The 21,391-nt window shown below is 44.2% G+C and overlaps 1 long non-coding RNA gene across 2 annotated transcripts in view; it reads right to left on the reverse strand.

The window, feature by feature from the left end:
• LOC116150920 (uncharacterized) overlaps positions 1 to 21,182 on the reverse strand; it is a 38,538-nt gene extending 17,356 nt beyond the window's left edge. For both annotated transcript variants that reach the window (XR_010379501.1, XR_004134741.2), the window contains exons 1-3: positions 21,125 to 21,182; positions 20,480 to 20,653; positions 19,998 to 20,087 (exon numbers count right to left, since the gene is read on the reverse strand). This is a non-coding gene — a long non-coding RNA (uncharacterized LOC116150920). The remainder of the gene's footprint in view (positions 1 to 19,997; positions 20,088 to 20,479; positions 20,654 to 21,124) is intronic.
• Between the last annotated feature and the right edge of the window lie 209 nt (positions 21,183 to 21,391).

Here is a 21,391-nt window from a genome sequence, read left to right on the forward strand (position 1 = left end):
TAGCTAATGGGATAAGACATATAAGGACATAAAAGGTACCCAGATTGGAAAGGAAGAAATAAAAAGCTATCTTTGGCCACAGATGAAATGACTGTCTATATAAAAAGTTGTAAAGAATCAACAACAACAACAAAAAAACTAGAACTAATAAGTGATTATTAACATTGCAGGATACAATATTAATATACACAATTCAACTGTTCTCTTATGTACAATGAACCCTTTGAACTGGAAGTTAAAAACACAGCAACATATACAATAATATCTCCCCCTAAATAAAGTGCCTAAGTAAAAAACTAACAAAATAAGAACAAGATCTATATGAGGAAAACCACAAAACTGATGAAAGATCAAGGAAGAACTAAATAAATGGAGAAATATTCCATGTACAGTATAGGAAGACTCAATGTTGTCAAGATGACGGTTTTCCCAACTTGGTCTACAGAATCAATGTAATCCCAATCAAAATAACAGCAAGTTAATTTGTGGATATCGACAAATTGATTCTAAAGTTTACATGGAAAGGCAAAATACCAGTACTGTCACAATACTGAAATGAACAAAGATGAAACACTGACACTACCCACCTTCAATACTTACTATAAATCTACAGTAATCAAGACACTGTAATATGGGCAAAATAATAAATAACTACATCATTGGAACAGAGTTGAGAGCCCAAAAATAGACCCATATAAATATAGCCAATTTATCTTTGACAAAAATCTAAAGGAAATTTAATGGAGAAAGGATAGTCTTCTCAACAAATGATGCTGGGACAACTGGAAAGCCACATGCAAAATAAATGAATGGAGACACAGACATTACATCTTTCACAAAAATTAACTCAAAATGGATCACAGATCTAAATATAAAACACAAAACTATGAAACTACTAAAAGGTAACACAGGAAAGAATCTAGGTGGAGTTGAGTTTGGCAATTACATTTTAGATACAATACCAAACATAAAACTCATGAAAGAAAAAACTGAGAACTTAGAATTAATTAAAATTAAAAACTGTGCTCTGCAAAACACACTCTTAAGAGAATGAAAAGACAAGCCAAAGACAGAGAAAAATCTTTAAAACACATATAAATACAATAAAAGACTGATACCCAAACTATACAAAGAAAAAATCAACAATGAGTGAAAAAAGGACAATTAAATATGGGAAACAGATATGAACAAACATCTCACCAAACAAGATATACAGATGGCAAGTAAGCATGTGAAAAGATGCTAACATCATACTTATTGAGGAAATTGCAAATTAAAACAATGGGAAACCACCACAAATCCGTTAGAATGGCTACAATCCAAAACACTCCCAAATGCTGGCAAATCTGTGGAGCAAAAAGCACACTCATTCATTCCTGGTGGAAATGTAAAATAGTACAGCCAATCTGGAAGACAGTTAGGCAGTTTTTTACAAAACCCTTTAGTATTTACCCAACTGAGTTGAAAATTATATCCACACAATAATCTGCACACAGATGTTTATACCAGCTTTATTCATAACCGCCAGCACTTGAAGTAACCAAAAATACCCGTCAATACATGAATGGATAAACGAATTGTGGTACATCTATACAATGGACTATTACTCAATGACTAAAAAATGACCTATCAAGCCACAAAAAGACATGGAGGAACCTTCATTGCTAAGTTAAAGAAGCCAATCTGAAATGACTACAAACTGTATGATTCCAACTATGTGACACTATAGAAAAGGCGAAATTATGCAGAGAGTAAAAAAAAATCAGTGGTTTCAAGGGGTCTGAGAGGAAGGAGGGAGGAAAGGCTAAAATAGGTGAAGTACAGGAGATTTTTAGGCATTGAAACTATTCTGTATGATTTTGTAATGATAGATACATTTAATTCATTTATAAAAACCCATAGAACTGAATAATATAAAAAGTGAAACTTATAATTTACAGACTTCAGTTACTAATAATATATTACCATTGGTTCAACAATTGTCACATGTGTACATTAACTCAAGATGTTAATAGCAGGGGGAGGGGGTTGTGAGCAGGTATATGGAGACTTTCTGTAATTTCTGATCATATTTCTTAATCTAAAACTGTTATTAAAAAAAGACTATTTATTTTTAAAATACAAAAAAAATTTTACTTCAATGCGAGATCTGTCCCTGAAAGGTTGGTCAAATAAACGTCCATGCATTCCACAAATCATGCATGTTTGCTGTCTTCCTGGCGCCAGTGTCTCCGTTCCTTGATTTCCCAATATGAAACATGGGGACTGTAAAAGCAACTATCTACTAAATAATGAAAAGCAGATTAGAAACTTTGAATTAGCATCTTTTGTTAATGTCCACTGTGCTTACTTCGGTCATGTTGTCTTGATGATCACCCAGAAATTATCTGCTGAAATTATCTGTCTGTTTCTGTGTCTTTATGTTCATTTATCTGAGAAGTCACTGAAAAATGGGACACTGTCTATGTCACACATGTTCACAGAATTTGCATGAAGCCTGGAACCCAGTGTACAGCAGGTGCTCAGTAAACATTCATGGTATAACTGTGGATGACTCATGATCCAACAGTCACCTAGTAAAATATGGCTATTATTTTATAAGCCACATGTTCACTGGGGGAAGTCCATGATAAATTAATGAATACAGACAATCACTGTACTCAGTTTACCTTCATGAACTTAGAAAAAGTTCATGTACTTGACCATTGCTCTGATCAGAGAAATATTTAGGACCAGCACATTTTGACTTCTTAATGCATGATTTCATAATACATTTGGGACACTCTGTTATTCTCTGAGCCTCTAATCTGAACTTACAGTTGGACTTGATTTCCTAATTCTCTGAAAACTTATCAAATACAAAATGATTAATTTTTAACATAGCTTCTCAAGTGGATTTTATTTTTTGGCTGGAGAAACAGTTGAACAAATATGTGTCTGATAATTTTATTACACCATTTCACAGAGTAAAGATGTATTTCATTCAGGTTTACACTGACAGCATCAAGAATGTGAATTCAAGGATGAAAGTTACGGTCATGAAAAGGTGAACACTCTGACCTTAACAAGGAAGATACAGCACTCCTGCCTTTATCCTGTTTGGGGATACTCCTTCTCTGTGATTTCTCTGGTCCGCTTCCCCTGTGTCCCTCCTTAGTATTCCCACTGTGGTTTGTACACATTTATATTTCAGAGTCTACAGTTTCTTTTTTGTTCTTTTTTATTTATCTGTCTGCTTCCAATACAAGATGGGGAAATCGATGACTATGATAGACCATGTATCATTGGCCTTTGCATACCCAGGGAACAGAATACTTCTAGAAATATTGTGGGCATAACTGAGCATTTACTGCCATAACAAATTAATATTTTACAGAGACTACAGGTAGGAAAAACCCCCACTTCCAACAGGGACTTGATACCGTGGATGTTAGTTTTGCAGACACCATTTCTGTGACCTTTGAGCTCAGGTTCCAAACAGACTCCTAGGCAACTGTGAGCCATTATGGGAGAATCCCCTCAACAAATACATTTGAGCAGTGCCACCTGGTATTTGGCAACACTAAAGGCATGGTCCATGAAAGAAATACCTGATAAGCTAGACTTCATTAAAATAAAAGACGTCTGCTCTGCAAATGACAATGTGAGGAGACTGAGAAGAAAAGCCATAGACAGGGAGAAAATATTTGCAAAAGACACATGCGATAGGGAATTGTTTGTTATCCAAAATATACAAAGAATCCTTAAAACTCAAAAATAAGAGATCTGTTGTACAGCATAGTACATAGAGTTAACAATAAATATTGTGTATTTTAACATATATAAAGGGGATTCATCTCATGTTAAGTGATCTTACACCCCCAGGACACAAAAAACTCCACGAAAGAGCACAAGGAAATTTTTAGATAACACCGAGATTCAGCCGAAGATATCACAGGTGCATGCATGTGATCAAACTCATCAAAATATATTCATTAAATACGTGCATTTTTGCATATCGGTTATACCTCAATAAAGCTTTTTTTAAAAGCCCAATTTAAAAAAAAATCTGTAGAATCTACTTACCAAACAAGATGTACACATGGCAAAGAAGCTTATGAAAAGATGTACAACAACGAGATACTATTACACACCTATTAGGAAAGCCAATTCCAAAACACTGACATGAAATGTTGGCAAGGATATCAAATAAGAGGAACTCTCCCGCATCACTGGAAGGAATGCAAAATGGTGCAGCTGGTTTGGAAAACAGTTTGGGACTTTCTTACAAAACCAAACTTATTCTTGCCACAGGATCCAGCAGTCATGAGCCTTGATATTTACCCAAATGAACTGAAAACATATCCACACAAAAACCTGCATGCAAATATTTATAACAACTTAATGCCCAGTCAAAACGTGGAAGCAATAAATATGCTCTGGTAGGTGACTGAAGGAATAAACTGTGGGACATCCAGACAATGAAACATTATTCAGGGTAACAGGAAAGGAACTCTCAAGACATGGAAAGACATGGAAGGAACGTAAGCGCCTACTATTTAATAACATTCATGATTTTAGTCTGCAGCATTAGACACTTTGATACATTTTCTCAGATGTTTGAATCCCCATTTCCCTGAAAAGAACATTTTTCTTTTTAAATTTCAAAAGCTGTATTTCCCATGAGCTAATGCCACTGCTAGGGCTGCCAGTGGCCAGGCCCTGGCACAGAAGCACTAAGGAGCTGAGAGGAAAGGAGAAGAATGAGCAGGCAGAGCAGGGAACAGCCTGATTGCATCCCTGCTCCAGGAGCCCAGAAGGATAAGGGCCACACGATAAAGGTAAAGAGTAACATGTGGTCCTCTCTGGTCAGACTAGGCCCTAGCAGGGGCCTGAGAGGTGAGAGGGCTGAGGGGGAGGCTCTGCCCTCGGGCCCCAAGCTTTTGGCTCATCACATGGATGCAGTGATGCAGCGAAAAGCAAAGCAAGGAGAAAGAGCAGTCAACCTGGGAATCCCCAACTCCTAGGAGCTGCCCTGGTCCTTGTTGTTTAGGAGGTCAAACCACAGGCTGCATCCCGGGAAAGGTCTACCAACTGCACCTTCCCCAGCAGCTCGTGCTCTCTTGAAATACAGGAAGATGCTAAGTGACTCATTTTCGAGGTTTTTGCCCTGTAAATAAGGATAATCACTGAGCCTACGTACGCCCTTGGGCCACAGTAAGATTAAATGAGATGGTACACGTAACATGTTTTGAGCAATATGATGGATGCAGAGAATATTCAAGAAAACTTAAGCCTCTTTAACATTTTTTATTTTCTAAAGAGTAAAGTACATCATTAACCTAGCTATTTCTGGTTTAAGTACTCAGAGCTTACCATATCACTGAGGTGCCCACCAGGAATCAGACTACATGCCTGTGTGGGCATGTAGTGGACAGAAAAGTTAGCATTCATCATGATTACTGTTATTAATCCCAGTATTTCTGATCTTCATGTCTGGCCTCTTATCCCTCCACTTAGCTGCCTTGGTGTGCTCCTGGGGCCAACCAGATCCTCACACTAACCTCTAGTAGGTACTAAAGTCACTAGGCTTCTCTATATGTTGTCTACATTGTCCACATAGAATGGAAATATTTCTCACCCTTCCTTCTGACTAGTACAGTGTGTTCTGGTAGAGGGGCGAGGAAGTGCCCTACATGATGACCATGGGGAATGGGTTTAAATCTCTCTTTAAGAAGTAAATACACAGGCTCAGAGAGGTAGAGAGACTTGCCCCAAATCACGAATCTGTAAGAGGTGTCACATGGAACATCTCACAGCACCACCCATGGCTTGCTGCTAACCTGAGCTGGTCCAGGTGTACCAGAGTACACTGTCATCAAGGACCATCTTCCTAACTGGACTATGACTCACTGAATGTAGAGAACACCGCTTAGGTCGATGTCTACCCTGGCATCTAATTCACTCCCAAGCACACAATAGGTACCCAAGAGCCTACTGGGGAGAGGGTTTGTCCCTTTAACCTGGAAAGAGGGATCACCTTTCAACATGTCAAGAGCCTCTAGAAACAAGTTATATGAAGTGGTTTCTAAGTGCATACTAAAAGCTCAAAGCAGAGATGTGATGCCATAAAGTCGAAAAAAAAAAAAAACTAAACTAGACAGTCTGGGGCAGTTTCCATAGACGGTACGTGAAGCTATAACTAGCAGCAAGGAAGAGCTACTAACCATCCATCAAGGATAGCAGATTTCCCTCTCAAGGACACACAGCTGTGGTCACGGAGTGGGGCACCATGCGCACTGGGGTTTTAGTAACATTTGATTTCATTGTTTTAGAGAGTGGCTACATAGCTTTTTCCACTATAATTGTTCATTATTAATCTCTGTATATGTATTTTATGCACTTTTATATGCAGGTACGTATTATTACAAAATTAAAACCAACAATAGACAAAGAAGATCCCAGGAACGTGAAACATGAGATTTGAATAAAGGTATTAATGGCTTACATGAAGATGTTATCAGTCACTAGGGGCTGGTTGGTCACCCATGAGATAAAATACTTTTAATACCCATGTAAGCAGGTATGCGTAAAACCATCTCTACCAAGGCACTGTATATCTGGTCCCTTTGTCAAAGTGTTACCTAGTGTGACACAGACAGACATACTAGAAGATGATTAGCCTTGTGTCATTAACAGACAAAGAGATTCTATGCAGGATGTCAACCCTTCCCTGATTTTCTGTCCTCTAAATTACCCTAATCTGTTCCTTTTCACTCTGTAACAACTGAGTACCCGAATTCAGGCCCCTATCAGGTACACACACACACACACACACACACGCTTACATCTGATCTCACCAGTGTACTGATTTGTCTCAGGGGACCTTGAGATTGACTCCTCACATCCATTTCATGTCACATTCATCTAAGCCAGGCATGACAAACCCAATGTCCTTGACAAACACTGACTTTGCGTTGGTCATATGAGCAAATTCAGTGCCACATGCTGGGGTTGACCTGGGGGGATATGTTCTGAAAAGTAATGTGTCACAGTTTTCTTTCTCATGGAAAGGGACACTGGAGGATATTTTCCCTTTCTGTCTAAATATTACCTTCCCTAGATATAAGCCATGGAGCTGTTACAAACATCTAAGGACCAGTACGATGAGGACACTGAGGTGGCAGAGAAAGGAAAGGGTAAGAATCTGGGCCCTAGATGACACCCCTGACCGAGAGTTCTCCATGCCTAGCACCCACCCTACTTTGGACCACCGGTCTACTTGGAGAATGGACCAAATATTTCCAACTAACAGCTACCTGCAGGCACTACTGTTGGCCCTGAAGATACTGTAGCAAACAAAACAGACAACTAACAATGCCGTCAGAGAACTCAAATTTTGGGTAATTCTACAAACAATAAAGAAAATTAGTAAATTATACTATATGTAAGAATGTTATAAGGCAATGGAAAACAAATTAGAGCAAGTTAGGAAAGATTTAGAATGCTGAAGAATTAGCGTGTTTACGTGGTCAGGGGAGTTCTTGCTCAGAAAGTGATACCTGAGTAAAGACTTGAAGGTGTTGATGGGATGAGTCATTAAATACCTGCAGGAAAACCATTGAAAGCACAGAGAACAGCCAGTGCAGGAGCGTACACGTAAGCGTGACTGTCAAAGTTAAGGTAGATGCGGAGGGACCCAGTGGGAGTGTAGCTGGATTTTAGTGAAATGGCACAAAATCAATTCATGTTCAAACTGTAGTCCACTTAAATATTACATGGTATTGCAATGATCCAGGGAAGAACTTGCTCTAGTTTAAAATCAAGTAGATCAGTGGAGGAGGCAGAACTGTTCTTTTTCACAACTTCCTTAGAACACGGAAGCAACAGGATTTCTCGAAGGACTTAACGGCAAGACTGACCTCAATATTTCTGAGCCGCTATTGATAGTGAGCCTCTAGAAGGATAATGTTAATGTCACCTGAGATGAGGAAGAACACAAGTAGATAAAGGGAGTGAGAGGAAACAAGCTCATATCTTACATGGTCAAAATCTAATGTCTATTAAACATCAATGTGGACCTGCCAAGTGGACAGTGGCAATAGAGTCTGGAGTTTAAGGTGGAAATCGACACTGGGGAGAGAAGAGGGTACAGATGGCACGTAATGCCACAGTGCTGGATGGGTGACCGAGGGAATGAGTGTAGGCAGGGAAGAGAAGGGGACAAGGATTCAGTTCTGAGGCTTGTCCCTGTCAAGAGGTCACGAGGAAAAGAGGAGAAACAGCCAAGCAGACTGAGGAGTTACAGCGAGTGAGGTCAGAGAACAACCAGGAAAGTAATGTCCTGGAGCCCAGGTGTGTATGTGGCAACTTGACTGGATCACAGGGTGTCCAAACAATTGGCTGAACATCATTTCTGGGGTGCCTGTGAGGCTGTTTCCGGGGGAAATTAACATTGGAATCTGGGGAGGCGGTATAGGAATTCACCCTCCCGCCGGGCAGGCGTCATCCAATCTGCTGAGGGCCTGCATAGAACAGAAATGTGAGGAAGGAAGAACTCGGCCCTTCCTGCCCGACTGAATGACCTGGGACACTGCTCTTCTCCTGTCCTCGAAGCTACTGATTCTCAGGGCTGCAGACCCCGACTGGAGTCTACATCATTGGCTCCATTGCTTCCTGGGCCTTTCGAGGCCATCTGAATTACACCACCAGCTTTTCCGGGACTGCAGCTTGCAGACACCAGGTCAGGGGACTTCTCAGCCTCCACAGTTGCCTGCGCCAATTCCCTTAAATAAATCCCTTCCCGTCTAGATCTCGTACATTTTCCACGTCTCTAGGGAATGCTGAGTAATATACCAGGGGAGAAAGTAGTTCCAGGTGGAGGGAGTGATTAGCTCTGTCCAAAAACATGGATAGGTCAGTTAGGAGAGGACCAGGTGACAACCATTGGATTTGGGAACACTGATGTCATTGTTACCTTGAGCACACAGTTTCAGTTTAGATGAAGACATACACGCCTGATCAGAGAGGGACTGAGACAGATGGGCCGAGAGGAACTGGAGACAGTGGGGGTAGACAGCTCTCTGTAGGAGGTTTCCTTCCAGGAGAGGATAAATGGCCCTATGAGTGCTAACAGCCACTGAGCTAAAAAGAAGGTATTCTGTCTTTTTCTTGTTTGGATTTGTTTTTATGATGAAAGAAAAATAACACTGCTTTGTCTGCTGACAGAAATATTCCAGCAGAGGGAGGAAAAGTGATGCTGATGCTACACATGCTGTGGGATCGTGAACTTCCTTTTTGATTTAGCCAATCTACGTGAGAATTTTGTGCTACTTACAACCACATCAATTTTCCCTAACAGACTGAGCAATGTCTTCCCATGTCTAAGACTTTTCTCTTTCATGCCTATGGAAATATAATTTTTAACAGTGTTCTCATTTGGGTTTGCATGATGAATTACACGGCCCCAGCAATTAGTTAGGGATGTTGGTTCTGAAGTCATAGGTTCCAATCCTGGGACTGCCACCTACCAGCTGTCATCTTGGACAAGTGACTTAACTCCTGTGCTCCCGTTACTTCATATGGAAAGGGGGCTGATGACAGCACTGATCTCGGTGCTGTGCCGATCAACGGAGGCAAAGCATTTAAAGAGCTTACAAAAGGACTGGCTACATATGATAAATATTTCACAAGTGTTAGGTATATTAAATTTGCATGCTACCTGATACAAAATTCTCCTTTACCATAAAGAATGGAAACTACTCACTGATCTGTGTTTAAGATTTTCCCTTTCACACATATAAACTTAAATGTAATTGCTTAAGTGCAACAGAGGGAAATTATGCACAGCACCCCTTGCTATACAAGGAAACTGGGAAATGGAGTAGTTAATTAAGATACAAGAGAAATTTTAAAATAAATGTTAATTTATAGACTATGTTAAAATGCGCGGGGTGATGTTTAATTTTATGTATCCACTTGACTGGGCCACACACAGTGCCAGCGGTTAGGTCAAACATTATTCAGAGTGTCTCCGAGAGGGAGTTTTGGATGAGATCAACACTGGAATAGGTAGACTGAGTAAAGGAGGCTGCCCTCCCTAACGCGGCTGTCCCACTGCCCATCAGTTGAGAGCCTGAAAAGAGCAAAAAAGCTGACCTTTCCTCAAGCAGGAGGGAATCAAGCCTGACTGCACGAGGTGGGGCAGTTCTCTGTTCCTGCCTGCAAACTTCAACAGAAAAAGAGCGTCTTCTTGAGACTGGATCCCAGCAGCTTTTGGCCTGAGACATACTCCCTCGGCTCCCCTGATTCTCAGGCCTTTGGACTCAGACAGGACCTACACCATCAGCTCTGTGGGGTCTCCACCTTGCCGACTGTAGATTTTAGGTCTTGTCAGTCTCCAGACACATGTGAGCTAATTCCTAAAAAAAAACTCTTCCTCTCTCTCTCTATAGATAGCCTCTTCGTTCTGTTCCTCTGGAGGACCCTGACTAGCACACTTGGGAATACATGAGCCACTGGTGCAAGTAAACCTGCATGATGACATGATATAACTCAGTAAAGAGTGAGTGGTCTCATCACAGGAATTACAGGTTGACAGTCAGGGTCACAGGACAGGGTTTCAATAAACAACTATCTGAAGGTATTAAAGGGTGCGGTAGGCAGAATGCTAAAAATGGTGTCCCAAGATATCCCACCATCGCCCCAGGTGCTGTGACTAAGAGGAGGCTGTGTTTCGCTCCATGGCCAAAGGGATTTTGCAGTTGCAATAGTGGTGACGAAACCGCTGACCTTCAAACAGGGAGATGTTCCCGTGTGGTCCCAAAGAGCCTAATCTAACCAGAGGCTAAAAGCAGAGTTTTCTCTCATAAGAAGCAGAAGGGGAAGCAGAGAGATGCAAAGCACGAGAAGACTGGACTCACCACTGCTTGACTGAAGATGGCGGGAACCAGTTGATGGCAATAGGGGCAGACTCGAGAATCTGAGAGCAGCCCCCGAGGACGTCCTTGCAAGAATGTGGGTTCAGTCCTGCCGCCACAGGAGCTGACGTCAGCCCACCGCCTGGATGAGCTTGGAAGCTGCTTCCTCCCCAGAGCCTCCAGGTAAGACCCCAGCCCAGCTAACACCTTGGTTTCATCCTTGCGAGACCCCCAAGGAGGGAACTCACTTGATCCACGTAACACATCTTACCTATGGGGACTGGAAATAAGAAACGTGTTGGTTTAAGCTGCCAAATTTGTGGCAATTTGTTATCCAGCAATAAAAAACTGACACACAGGTATTTAAGTTATTAGTGTGTTGACTCTGTGGTGCTTAAGGTAATCTCTGTATTATCCAACCTACTGGAGAGGGTGAGGAGTAATTTGTGGCCCAGCCATACACTTGCACTTGTACCTCTGAGGTGCAAATTAAAATAAGCATGGCCAAAGTCACAGTGCAGAGAATCCCAGCTCTAGTGCCGCGAAGATGAACTGCAAGACAGAGGCAAGAACAGGCAGGTCGAAGTGTGACAGCAACATGAGGACACGTCCTGGGAAGATGGGGACCACATCTGTGAAGGGCTTGGACGCCGGAGCTGCCCAGTCAGGCCCTGCCCTTTAGCTGAGGCGGAACATTCAGTTCCCAGTTCTCTGTGGGTCAACAATAGACAAGCATAGTCAGGGGAGCTGCAGGTAGTGGCTCTGAATTACGTTGAAATAAATTATGATGAAAAAGGCTTTGATGGCACAGACATTCTTGGAGGCTTTAGAGTCAGACAGACTGGCTCCAACACTCTGTGATCCTTGCTATGTTTCAGAATTCTAATTTATTAACAGTGTGTGAGTCTGTGTGTGTGTGTGTGTGCGAGCGCGCGCACGCGTGTGCATGCGTGCATATAAAAACATCTCCTTGATAAAACAACTTTGACAAATCTTTCCAGACCACTGGGTTTAAGATCTGCCTGCATAATTTTCTGTACTAAGACAGCTGGATCAACTGGACTGATCCCTCTAAGGTCAGAGCCTCCCACAGTGCATGGAACATAATGCATTTTCTGACTTTCATCCTGGATCCCTATACTCAGTAGCTTCGCGTTCAGTGAGTGCACTGCTGACTTCCTGGCTCGACCATCAGTGTTGGTCTCTCTACCAATCCCAGTTTCTGAAATGTCCTCAAGCGGGGAGGCTTTTGAAGTGGCCTAGGCTTTAAAAAAATTTAAGAAATGTAACTGTAGAAATTGATTCATGAGTATAAGACTGGTAATCTGATTATTGGGTTTGTTGAAAATCATAAATGTTCCAGATTAAGGAATCCCATCCGTGAGCCCCCAGACACTGGAATTTTCAGGTAAAGCATTCATGTTCAGAGTCACGAGGACCCAGTTGCCCTGTTCTTGACTCCTGATTCTGCTGCCTCCCTGCTATCTCGTCTGAGTCTGCCTCCCTCCTCCTCTTCTCCTCCTTCACACTGGAAATGTACTCAGTGGATACTTATAATTCACAAATGACATTCCTTGCTTTGTTTGTGTTCCTGTGAGGTCCTGAGGGGCGGGGAACATGCAGTCTTTGTTCTTTCCTTATCCTGTGAGAAGTGTACTACAGGAAACATGCCTGGTAGGCATGGCTGAAGGTTTGCTGAATTCATGTGTTTCCTACTGAAACACTGACAGCAGCAATGTCCCCTTGCAATCTGGGGCAGTACAGCAGATGCCTTCTACATGGGGAGCACAAGTGTGGTTTCTGAGTACCAGGTGCCACGCAAACTGTTCGAGAACCCAGGAGGCGGTGGAGGATGAGATCTGGTTCATTTGTCCAGGTGCCTCACACAGGACACAGCAGAGGTTTTACCACACAGCATGGCTGAAAGCAAGAATTCCCAGAACTTGGTCATGTCAATGGGTTTCCAGACTGGCCACCTCCAACTATACAGTTATAACCTTAATATTTTAAATAAAGGGAAAAGTATTCTTTGTCATGAGTAAACTTTAAATATACAGTGATGACACAGCAATCATATGCAATTTTTAAATTTACATTGGCGACTCTCAAAAAGACAGGAATTTTTGTCAAATACTCTTTTTTACTGTGGGGATGTATAGGCAATGGATTGTGACAGCAGTTCTTCTAAGTCCCAGCTCTGCCACTGTCTCCCTGTGTCACGAGGGGCAAGTTATCTACTCTCTTGGGCTTAATTTCCTCATTTGTGAACCTGGAACAATGGTACTTATGCCACAGGGATTTGGGGAAAATCATCAGTGAGGTACATTAAGTACCTGACACAAGACAGGCCCTTGAAGAGTTTAGAATATCTTCTGATATTTTAGTTAGAAACAACAACAACAACAACAAATACGATTCCTTTATAAGAATTTGGGGAAATACACACATCAGAAAGTTCATCCAAAGCAGTAAATCACGGACACTTCCTTTGAGATGTAGGCAGGTAGTAAAAGCTGTTTGATCAAAGTTAAAGTTTAGAACCTAAGAGTCTGGCTAGTGCCCTCTCTTAAAAGATAGAATCTTACATTTTGGCAAAGTTCCTAACAAAACCACTGAATTTCACACACACCTTGAAAGAAATACATCAGGAGAAGAAGGAACGAACGTAGAGGAGAAACAGATTTCCTACTGATCTCAGGTTCCAGACCCATGCTCAGAGCCACCCACCCTCCCACGGGGATCACTAACAGTCCATCTTCCCATAACAGGTGGATCTTACCGGGGGTACTTGAAGCTTTTACTGGGAAAAAGGGAATGTGGCCATTCTCCTGATCCCAATTTTCATTCCAAACATCACTTGTACGCACCTTGTTTTCTTTACTGAAGGAGCCTGTGAAATCTACAGAGTAGCTTGGTAACCCTGAGAACCCTGTTTTGCCTCTGAGGGAACTGGTCTCATGGTGCCTGGGCCTGAGGGTGCACAGCAGACTGAGCAGTCAACGCTCTTCCCTCCTCGGCCACTCTGAGACCTTTGGGGAAGGAAAGGGCACCTGCCAAGAACGGGATTCTCACACGAGGAGACAGGTTCTGCACCAGCGGAGCCTCCCTCAGGAGCCACAACCATCAAACGTCCTGAAGGCGGGTAATTAACAATTAAGTTATTCCTTCACAGGGACCCGAACAGTCATCTCTCATCCAACAGAGCAGGAATCAGTGTTGAACATACCAACGTGTGGCCAAAGGACACCAGGAGAGATCTCAGGGATGAAGAGCTGCCACAAGTGTCAGGAGACGGGGTGGGGTGAAAGCTCTGGCGAGCAGTCTCCTGGACAAAAGGGAAGGGGACCAGACCGGACTTGGGAGCGAATTCAGTGGGGGTCTGCCTATGCCGGGGTCTCTCTGGGGTGTTGTCATCAGTGAATCCTGAGTTTCCTCTCATTTGGCTATCTACCTTCGGATCGTGGGCGACTTACAGAATGTCTGTGACCTCAATAGTCTCCCCTATTAAATGAGAATGACACTACTGCCTTTGAAGGGTTTTGATTAGGATTCAGTTAAAGAAGATCAATGAAGAGCCTAGCCTGGTGCCCGGCACCGTGGGTACTAAGACTTCACATCAGCCCCACGTTCCTTTCAACTATTTCATTACAGTCTTATACATTCACTGTGTTGAACTGTATAATCCCTAACCCTAACCCTAACCCTAAACTTCTATAATTATGCTTTAGTCTCAATTTTAGGGACCAAGGTATAGCTCAGTGGTAGAGTACAAGCATAGCATGCATGAGGTCCTGGGTTCAATCCTTAGTACCTCCATTAAAAATACATAAATAAATAAAAATAGATAAACCTAATTACCTCCTCCTCAAAAACATACAATTTTATTTGAGGGAAATACATTACGTAAATTAGTACAAGTTCCGCACAGAGAAAGCAAAAACTACTTAGGTGATAAAGGCCTGAGATGTGAAGATGCCACCCTCGGTCAGCTGTGCAGTAAGAACAGTGCTACCCTAAGCGGGATCCACAGAAAAGGAGCCAGACCCTTGGGTAGGCTGATGAGCAGAGTTCGCACGGCAGCTGGTGCATATATGGTGCTCACGCTGACAACACCTAGTGGAACACCGGCAGTTTGGAAACAGAACGTTTTCTCTGTAAAATGTCACTTTCACAAAGAAATTAATTGATTCGACAAATACTCAGTAGTGCCTTTCCTGCTGCATCAGAGAGCACCCTGGATCGCGGCCTGACAAAAACCAACGAAACACAGCCCTTGCCCTCAAGGGTCACCAGGTACCAAGGGAGACACATACCTTCATTACAACAACAGATGCGGTCTAGATGACTGCAGTGTGTGCTCGGCAAAGTTCTGGGCTGCTGGAGATGGGCCAGTGAGCAGGGGACAAGGGTCCCTAAGATCAAGGACTTTAGAATCCAGTAGGAGCTCTGGGGGAGTGGGGCAGAGAAAAGCAACAAACGTAACAGAGAAGTAAATAACATGAGGTGACCAGAGTGGCAGCAGCAAAGGACAATGCAGGACAAGGCCAAAGGGGCTCAGGAATAGGGGAGAGGAGGGCACTCAGCAACACACAGCCCAGGGGTAGCCCAGTGGGCAGCCCACTCTGCGAAGGCGACAACCACGCAAGGCCACGATCGAAGGGAGAAAGTCGGCCAGCCCAGTCGGGTGAGAGCATCCAGGCACAGGGACGGACCAGCGCAGAGGCCCCCGGGGAGCCTGGCTGACACAACCCAGAAAGGGCAGTTCCCACTGAGCTGGAGTGCAATGACTGAAGGGGACGGTGCGGGGAAAGTCAGAGAGGAAACGGGACCAGATCCTGTAGGGCCTGGTAGACCTTTGTGAGGGTTCAGCATTTGACCCTGATGCTAGAACAGAGCAGCACTAGGAAGGGTCCAGGTGCTGAATTACAGGTCTCTACAGAGGACGGTGTCAGTGAGAAGGAGGGACACAGCAGTCAGGGAACCAGAGGGAGGGAGCGACCAAAGAAGTAGGAGAAATCAAGGAGGGCCGCCTCTTAGAGAGCGTGGAAACACTCACTTGGACTTGGCCTCCACTGATGTTTGAGCTCACACCTGGGACTGTGCACAACTGGGCTGCTGCTCACGTAATTACAAAATTAGAAATCCTAAATTCATCCCTGTGATTCATCAATTAATCAAATAAAAAATGTGGAGGTATTTTTTGTTCCAATCACTTGGTGTTTGAGGAGTTTCCACTGAACTACCTGCCGTAGCCCCACTAAGAAGCCACTTTGGGGCTTGAGGCAAAAACAGAGCCTCGAAGGTACGTGAGGAAGGCTCCCTGACGGAAAAGCTACGTGGAGTTGCCTCCGTTCACTCGTCTTTCATCTTATACTCCTAATAAACAATTATTAGCTGCATTAATAACTGTCCTCTATGCTCCACGGAGCTTTCATCACAATCCCTCATTCAGTCAAAGTCTTTTGAATCCCTGCTGGACACCAAGTTCAGGCCACTGGGCTGACTCGGGGGGAACAGGTATGTATTAGGCTGGCCCTTAGCCTTGAAATGTCTTACAAACATGCAGACAGGTCACTCCAGGGCTCTTTCCCTAAAGCCAGGACAGAACTAAAGTCTGGGGAGCCTGGAAAAAAAGAGGAGGGTAACTGCCCCAGTGGAAAGGGGGTGAGTACATGTGGTCAGCAAAGGCTTTTCGGGGGGGTTGAACTTAATGAGGAAATTACTTTTATTATCCTCATGCTACAGATGAGAACTCTCAAGGTCAAAGATATTCACTTATTTAAGGCTGCACAGCTAATGAGAGTGCCAGATTTAAAGTCTAGGGCGCTTGGGTTATAAAACACCATTTTTTTTTCAGTCATCAACTTCTACTAACATCACTCCCCCTAACTCTGCTTCCCTTTAATACATCCAGAAATCCTCTCAGGTATGTGTGGTCACTGTCCTGAAAGCCGTGTCCTGCTCTGAACACCATAAGGCTCTGAGAAGGTCTGTAACATTCTCTACCTGAGGTGACAGCTCTTCTGGAGAGCTCGTCCCTCTTAGAACTGTATTCCACTTCAAAGTTATTCACAAAAGACGCAGCTCTAGGTTCCATGCCCATCTCACTAAGAAAGGCACTCAACCTCCCACGACCACGCTGTCACCTTCCAATCTGCCTCTTCCTTCCTAACTCTGAAAAATTTGGAAATAGGTAGCCCAGACTGGTTGCTCTCAGAACGGATCCCCTCAGCTTTAGAACATTTCCCAGAAGCTGTGTTCTCCTGGGTGCCTGGATCTCCCAGGTAGGAGAGAACGAGAGAGACGAGCAAGACTGCTCACAAGGAATGACAAGTACTGTGTGTGCATCTCAGCACCTTCAACACACGGGAAATCCATCACAGTGAATGAAAGATCACCTGTGGAATCAGAACAAGGCGTGACTCAGCTCCATCGCTTACTGCCTGACTTACATAAACCCACCTCAGCCTGTTTCTTAATCTGTTGAAGGAAGATTTCGATACTCATTTTTCAATTTTGCTGGCAAATAAATATTAAATGCAAAAAATAAAGCAGAGCATTGATAAATCAAATCAACACCTAGAGTGAAGACAAAATAGAATGTGTTCTTTTCTGTAGCACTAATTCCATTTCATGCTCGCAGAGGCACTTAACTGCCAGTTGTTAAGTAACATGTCAAGGTGAAGGGCCTCACTAGTGAGAGGGAGATGGGCACTGAGGAGTGCTTTTCGCTATCCTGTGCAGGAGAAGGACGTCCAGAAGGAAAATGCCTTTCTTTGAACTCAGGGACTCTTAGCAAATGGACATCTTATCTAAGAAGCCAACTCTGAACATCATCAAAAAGTACCACAAGAAACCATAGCTCTTGATAAAAATAATGCTTTTCACGAAGGACCTGGTGACCTTGTGAGAGCCCAGGCTATAGAGATGCGAAGCCTTGCATTCAAACACAAAACCTACTCTAAGCCTTCTCTTCTGTGAAATGGAAGTCATAACGGCCTCTGTAAGATTTAATGGGCTATCAGCTAAACAAGACACACGGCTCAGCTCAGAGCCTGGCACTTAGACTGCACTTGACAAATATTGCACGTCTTGACCTCATCCCTTTCCTTCTGACTCCCCGGAAAGTTCAATGTCAACATCTTCAAGAAGAGGTTAAATTCCTACTGTGAAAAATACTTCTGTTTTTGGTTGGACTTTCATGGATGGCAGTTAGTCACTGTGTCAGCTAGCTTCTGATGCCTAACAAACCACCCAAAACTGAGTGACTTCAAACAACAAGCAATTGTTTTGCCCCCAGTTCTGCAGGTCAATGATTTCAGCTGAAATCAGCTGACGGTTCCTTCCGCTGTTCTCAGAAGCCTTGCTTATGCATCTGCGGTCAGTGCCCTGTCAGCTAAGGGGCTGTGCTGGGGGCTGGATGGTCTAGGAGGGTCTCACCCACATTTCTGGCAGCTGGTTCTCTGTCACCTGGGGTGAAGGTGATGCACAGACTGTGGGTCTCCCGTCATCCACCGAGCCCAGGCTTCTTCACGTTGCTGACATCTTGTTTCAACAGCAGCAAGAGAGGGCAAACCCCACTCACCGTGCAAGCACTTTTCAATTCTCTGCTTGCTTCGCACTTGCTGGTGTCCCAAAGGACAGAGCACATTCCATCACCAAGGCCAAGGACAACATGGGAGTCGTGTACAAACTGCAGCTGTTGTTGTAAGTCACTACTGCTCATGAAACAACTTTGTTCCTCAGGAGAGAAACACTGAACTATAGATAAACCGGACAGTGGAATGTTAAGTCTCTCAAAAAAAGATTCCTACGCTTCTTCAGAAAAAGGGAAAACCACCTTGCCCTAGTGTTTCAACAGGTGGAAATTAAAATTATTTTATCAAATTTGGGGGAGAAAACTAACTTGAAATTCTCCTAGGCATTGCACTAAACCTGCAAATTCTGGATGTCTTTATCTGGAAACGTGCTATGACTGCCAGGACAAATTTGTCTCTGCTTGCTTCCATATCATAATGTTGCTTTTCCTTTCTCTTCCAATAAATACGCCCGCAGCACAGACATATGGCATGTGCATATCTGACGGGAAAGTGATGCAACAGACTACAAAAGGGCACCTCCTGTGAGAGGAGGAGATGGTACCCGGTAATTGTGAAGCAGACTTATGGTGTCCCTGGAGCTGGGTTGATCCATCCCTCCCTCCAGACTACCTGCGCAATCTCCCAGCTTTGCCAGAGTTCCTCTTCCTGTATTCTAATCACCTTTTAAAGCTGAGTATAAGTTTTATCACTTTCTGCTACAATGTCCTAAACATATTTTTTCGGATCCCTTGGTATTTTATTTATTTTGTGGATGTTGATGCTGCTACTGTGAAGGTCATCAGTTCTCCATTACATTTTCTACAGGACTATTGCTGGCATATATGAAAGCCCTTGGTATTTCACCTACTTATTAATTTTTACCATTTAAAGAAATTTATTCTTACAACATTTCTAAGGCGTTTATCAAGAATACATTCCTACCGTCTGGACACCATGACAATTTTGTCTTCTTTACCAAAACAGTAGGCTTTCTGCTCTTTACAACCTCATTACACTGCAAAGAAGACCTAAAAGGATATTTCATAATAGGGGTGATGATAGGTATATTTGCCTAGATCCCGATTATAATAGATTTTGTTTCTAGTTGTTGAATATCATTTGTGCATTTGTGAGTTATGGACACATTGAGGAATACAGCCTGCTAAAATCCAGTTTCCTAGTTTGTTTCTGATCACAGAGTGTGCCTTCCTCCAGATGCTCTTTGATCATCCATCTTCTATATGTCATTAAATATGGTCGTGGGTAGTAGTATGGGTATTGGTTGTAGTCATTCCCTTTATAGCTCCATTTTATCGTTGTCTTCATACATTTTTGTTATATTATGCCCATACATGTTTGTCATATTATGCTCTAGATATTGAGGGTAGTCCTGTCACTGGGAACAGACTCATTTTTATAAGCTATTTTGAGTATAAATGGAGTGGAGCAGACCCTGGGAGGCTGAACTAACGCGTATGTGAAAACTGGACTGTATGTTTCATAACCACTTTCCACGTACCTTTCCGATGCAATTTCCCCTTGATGAATGCATGATTTCACTGGAAGAGTGAGTTGTCATGATCCCCCATGCCTGGTACCAGCAGACTGACTGTGGGTAAGAGAGACAGAAACATGCCTAAGTTGCAATAGGCCAAAGGGTAGAGGACATCAGAGGTCTTCTCCACAAGGCTACTGTGAGTGCAGGGAAACAGTAAGGAACAATTCAAAGGAACGGGAAGGCTTTAGGTTGTCACATCTGGGGCTGTGGGGGGCCACTTCTGCCCAAGAGGGCTGGACAACCAAACACAGGTGAGAGAGCACCATGTGGCCTTGCTGGAGTCCCAGGCCAGGAGGCTTCTAAAAATCAAAATGTAAAATATGAAGGGATTGCCATAGGCATGTTTTCCAAAACCCCAACCAGCACTTCTCAGTGAGAAAGAGAGAGGAGGCTGGAGTGTGTGGACGATGGAGATTCCTGGGATTTAATAAAACACTACTTACGCTGCTTCTCCAGCTGTTGGTGAATAGGACCCCAAGTGCAAAGGTCTGAACTAAGCAGGCGTGGAGTTTACTGGTGAGGAATCCGAGGACCAGAGGTTAGGTAAGATGTCAACAGGGGTTCAAGAAAAGGGTTCAGATATGGGCTGTGCCAAGACGCCTGGCAAGGTGAAGAACCTGTTGAAGAAATGAACCCGCATGATGTGACTCAGCAAACATGAGGTACTATTTCGCCAAGAACACGGAGGATCATCTTGACCCAACCGGGGCCTTCCTAAAATAAGCAGGTACTCTTCACCGTGGGAGATGACGATGAGCATCCGTACAGGACCGGCCTCACCGTGTGTGAAACGACTGCGTGTGTGTTTCCTGCAGCCCGGTGGGGAGGGTGAGGAGAAACGACCGGCCGCGCCACAGCCGCGTCTGGCTCCAAGGCGCACGTGGACAGCAGCTCGGCCCCAGTCACGATGCGGCGGATTTCACCCTGGGGGATGGAGGTTCCCAGCCCGAGAGGGGCGGGGCGCTTGCGCAGTGGGCCCGAGGCGCCGCGAGCGGCGGGAGCCGCGAGACCCCCGCCCCCGCCCCCCGCCCTCCGACCAGAACGCGCACGCGCCTGGGGACGCGGACGAGCACGCGAGTGCGCCTCACCTCGCTCAACCCCGGTCCGGGCGGCTGAGGAGGGAGGAGAGGAGGGAGGCAGACGCGCACCGGGGACTCGGGTGGGCTGCGCGCTGAGTGGCGGGCTCCGGGCTCCCGGGCGGCGGCGGGGGCGGCGCCTCCTCCACTCAGGCGTCTGCGCCCGGGACCCTCGGGCCTCGCGGGGGCCGGACCGACTGACGTACTTCGCGCGCCCCCGCCCCCGTCCCCGCCCCCGCCTCATCTTCCCCCAGCTCCGGGGGCTCGCGGGCTGAGGCG

Source organism: Camelus dromedarius, chromosome X (assembly GCF_036321535.1).
Source record: "Camelus dromedarius isolate mCamDro1 chromosome X, mCamDro1.pat, whole genome shotgun sequence".
NCBI classification, from domain to species: domain Eukaryota; kingdom Metazoa; phylum Chordata; class Mammalia; order Artiodactyla; family Camelidae; genus Camelus; species Camelus dromedarius.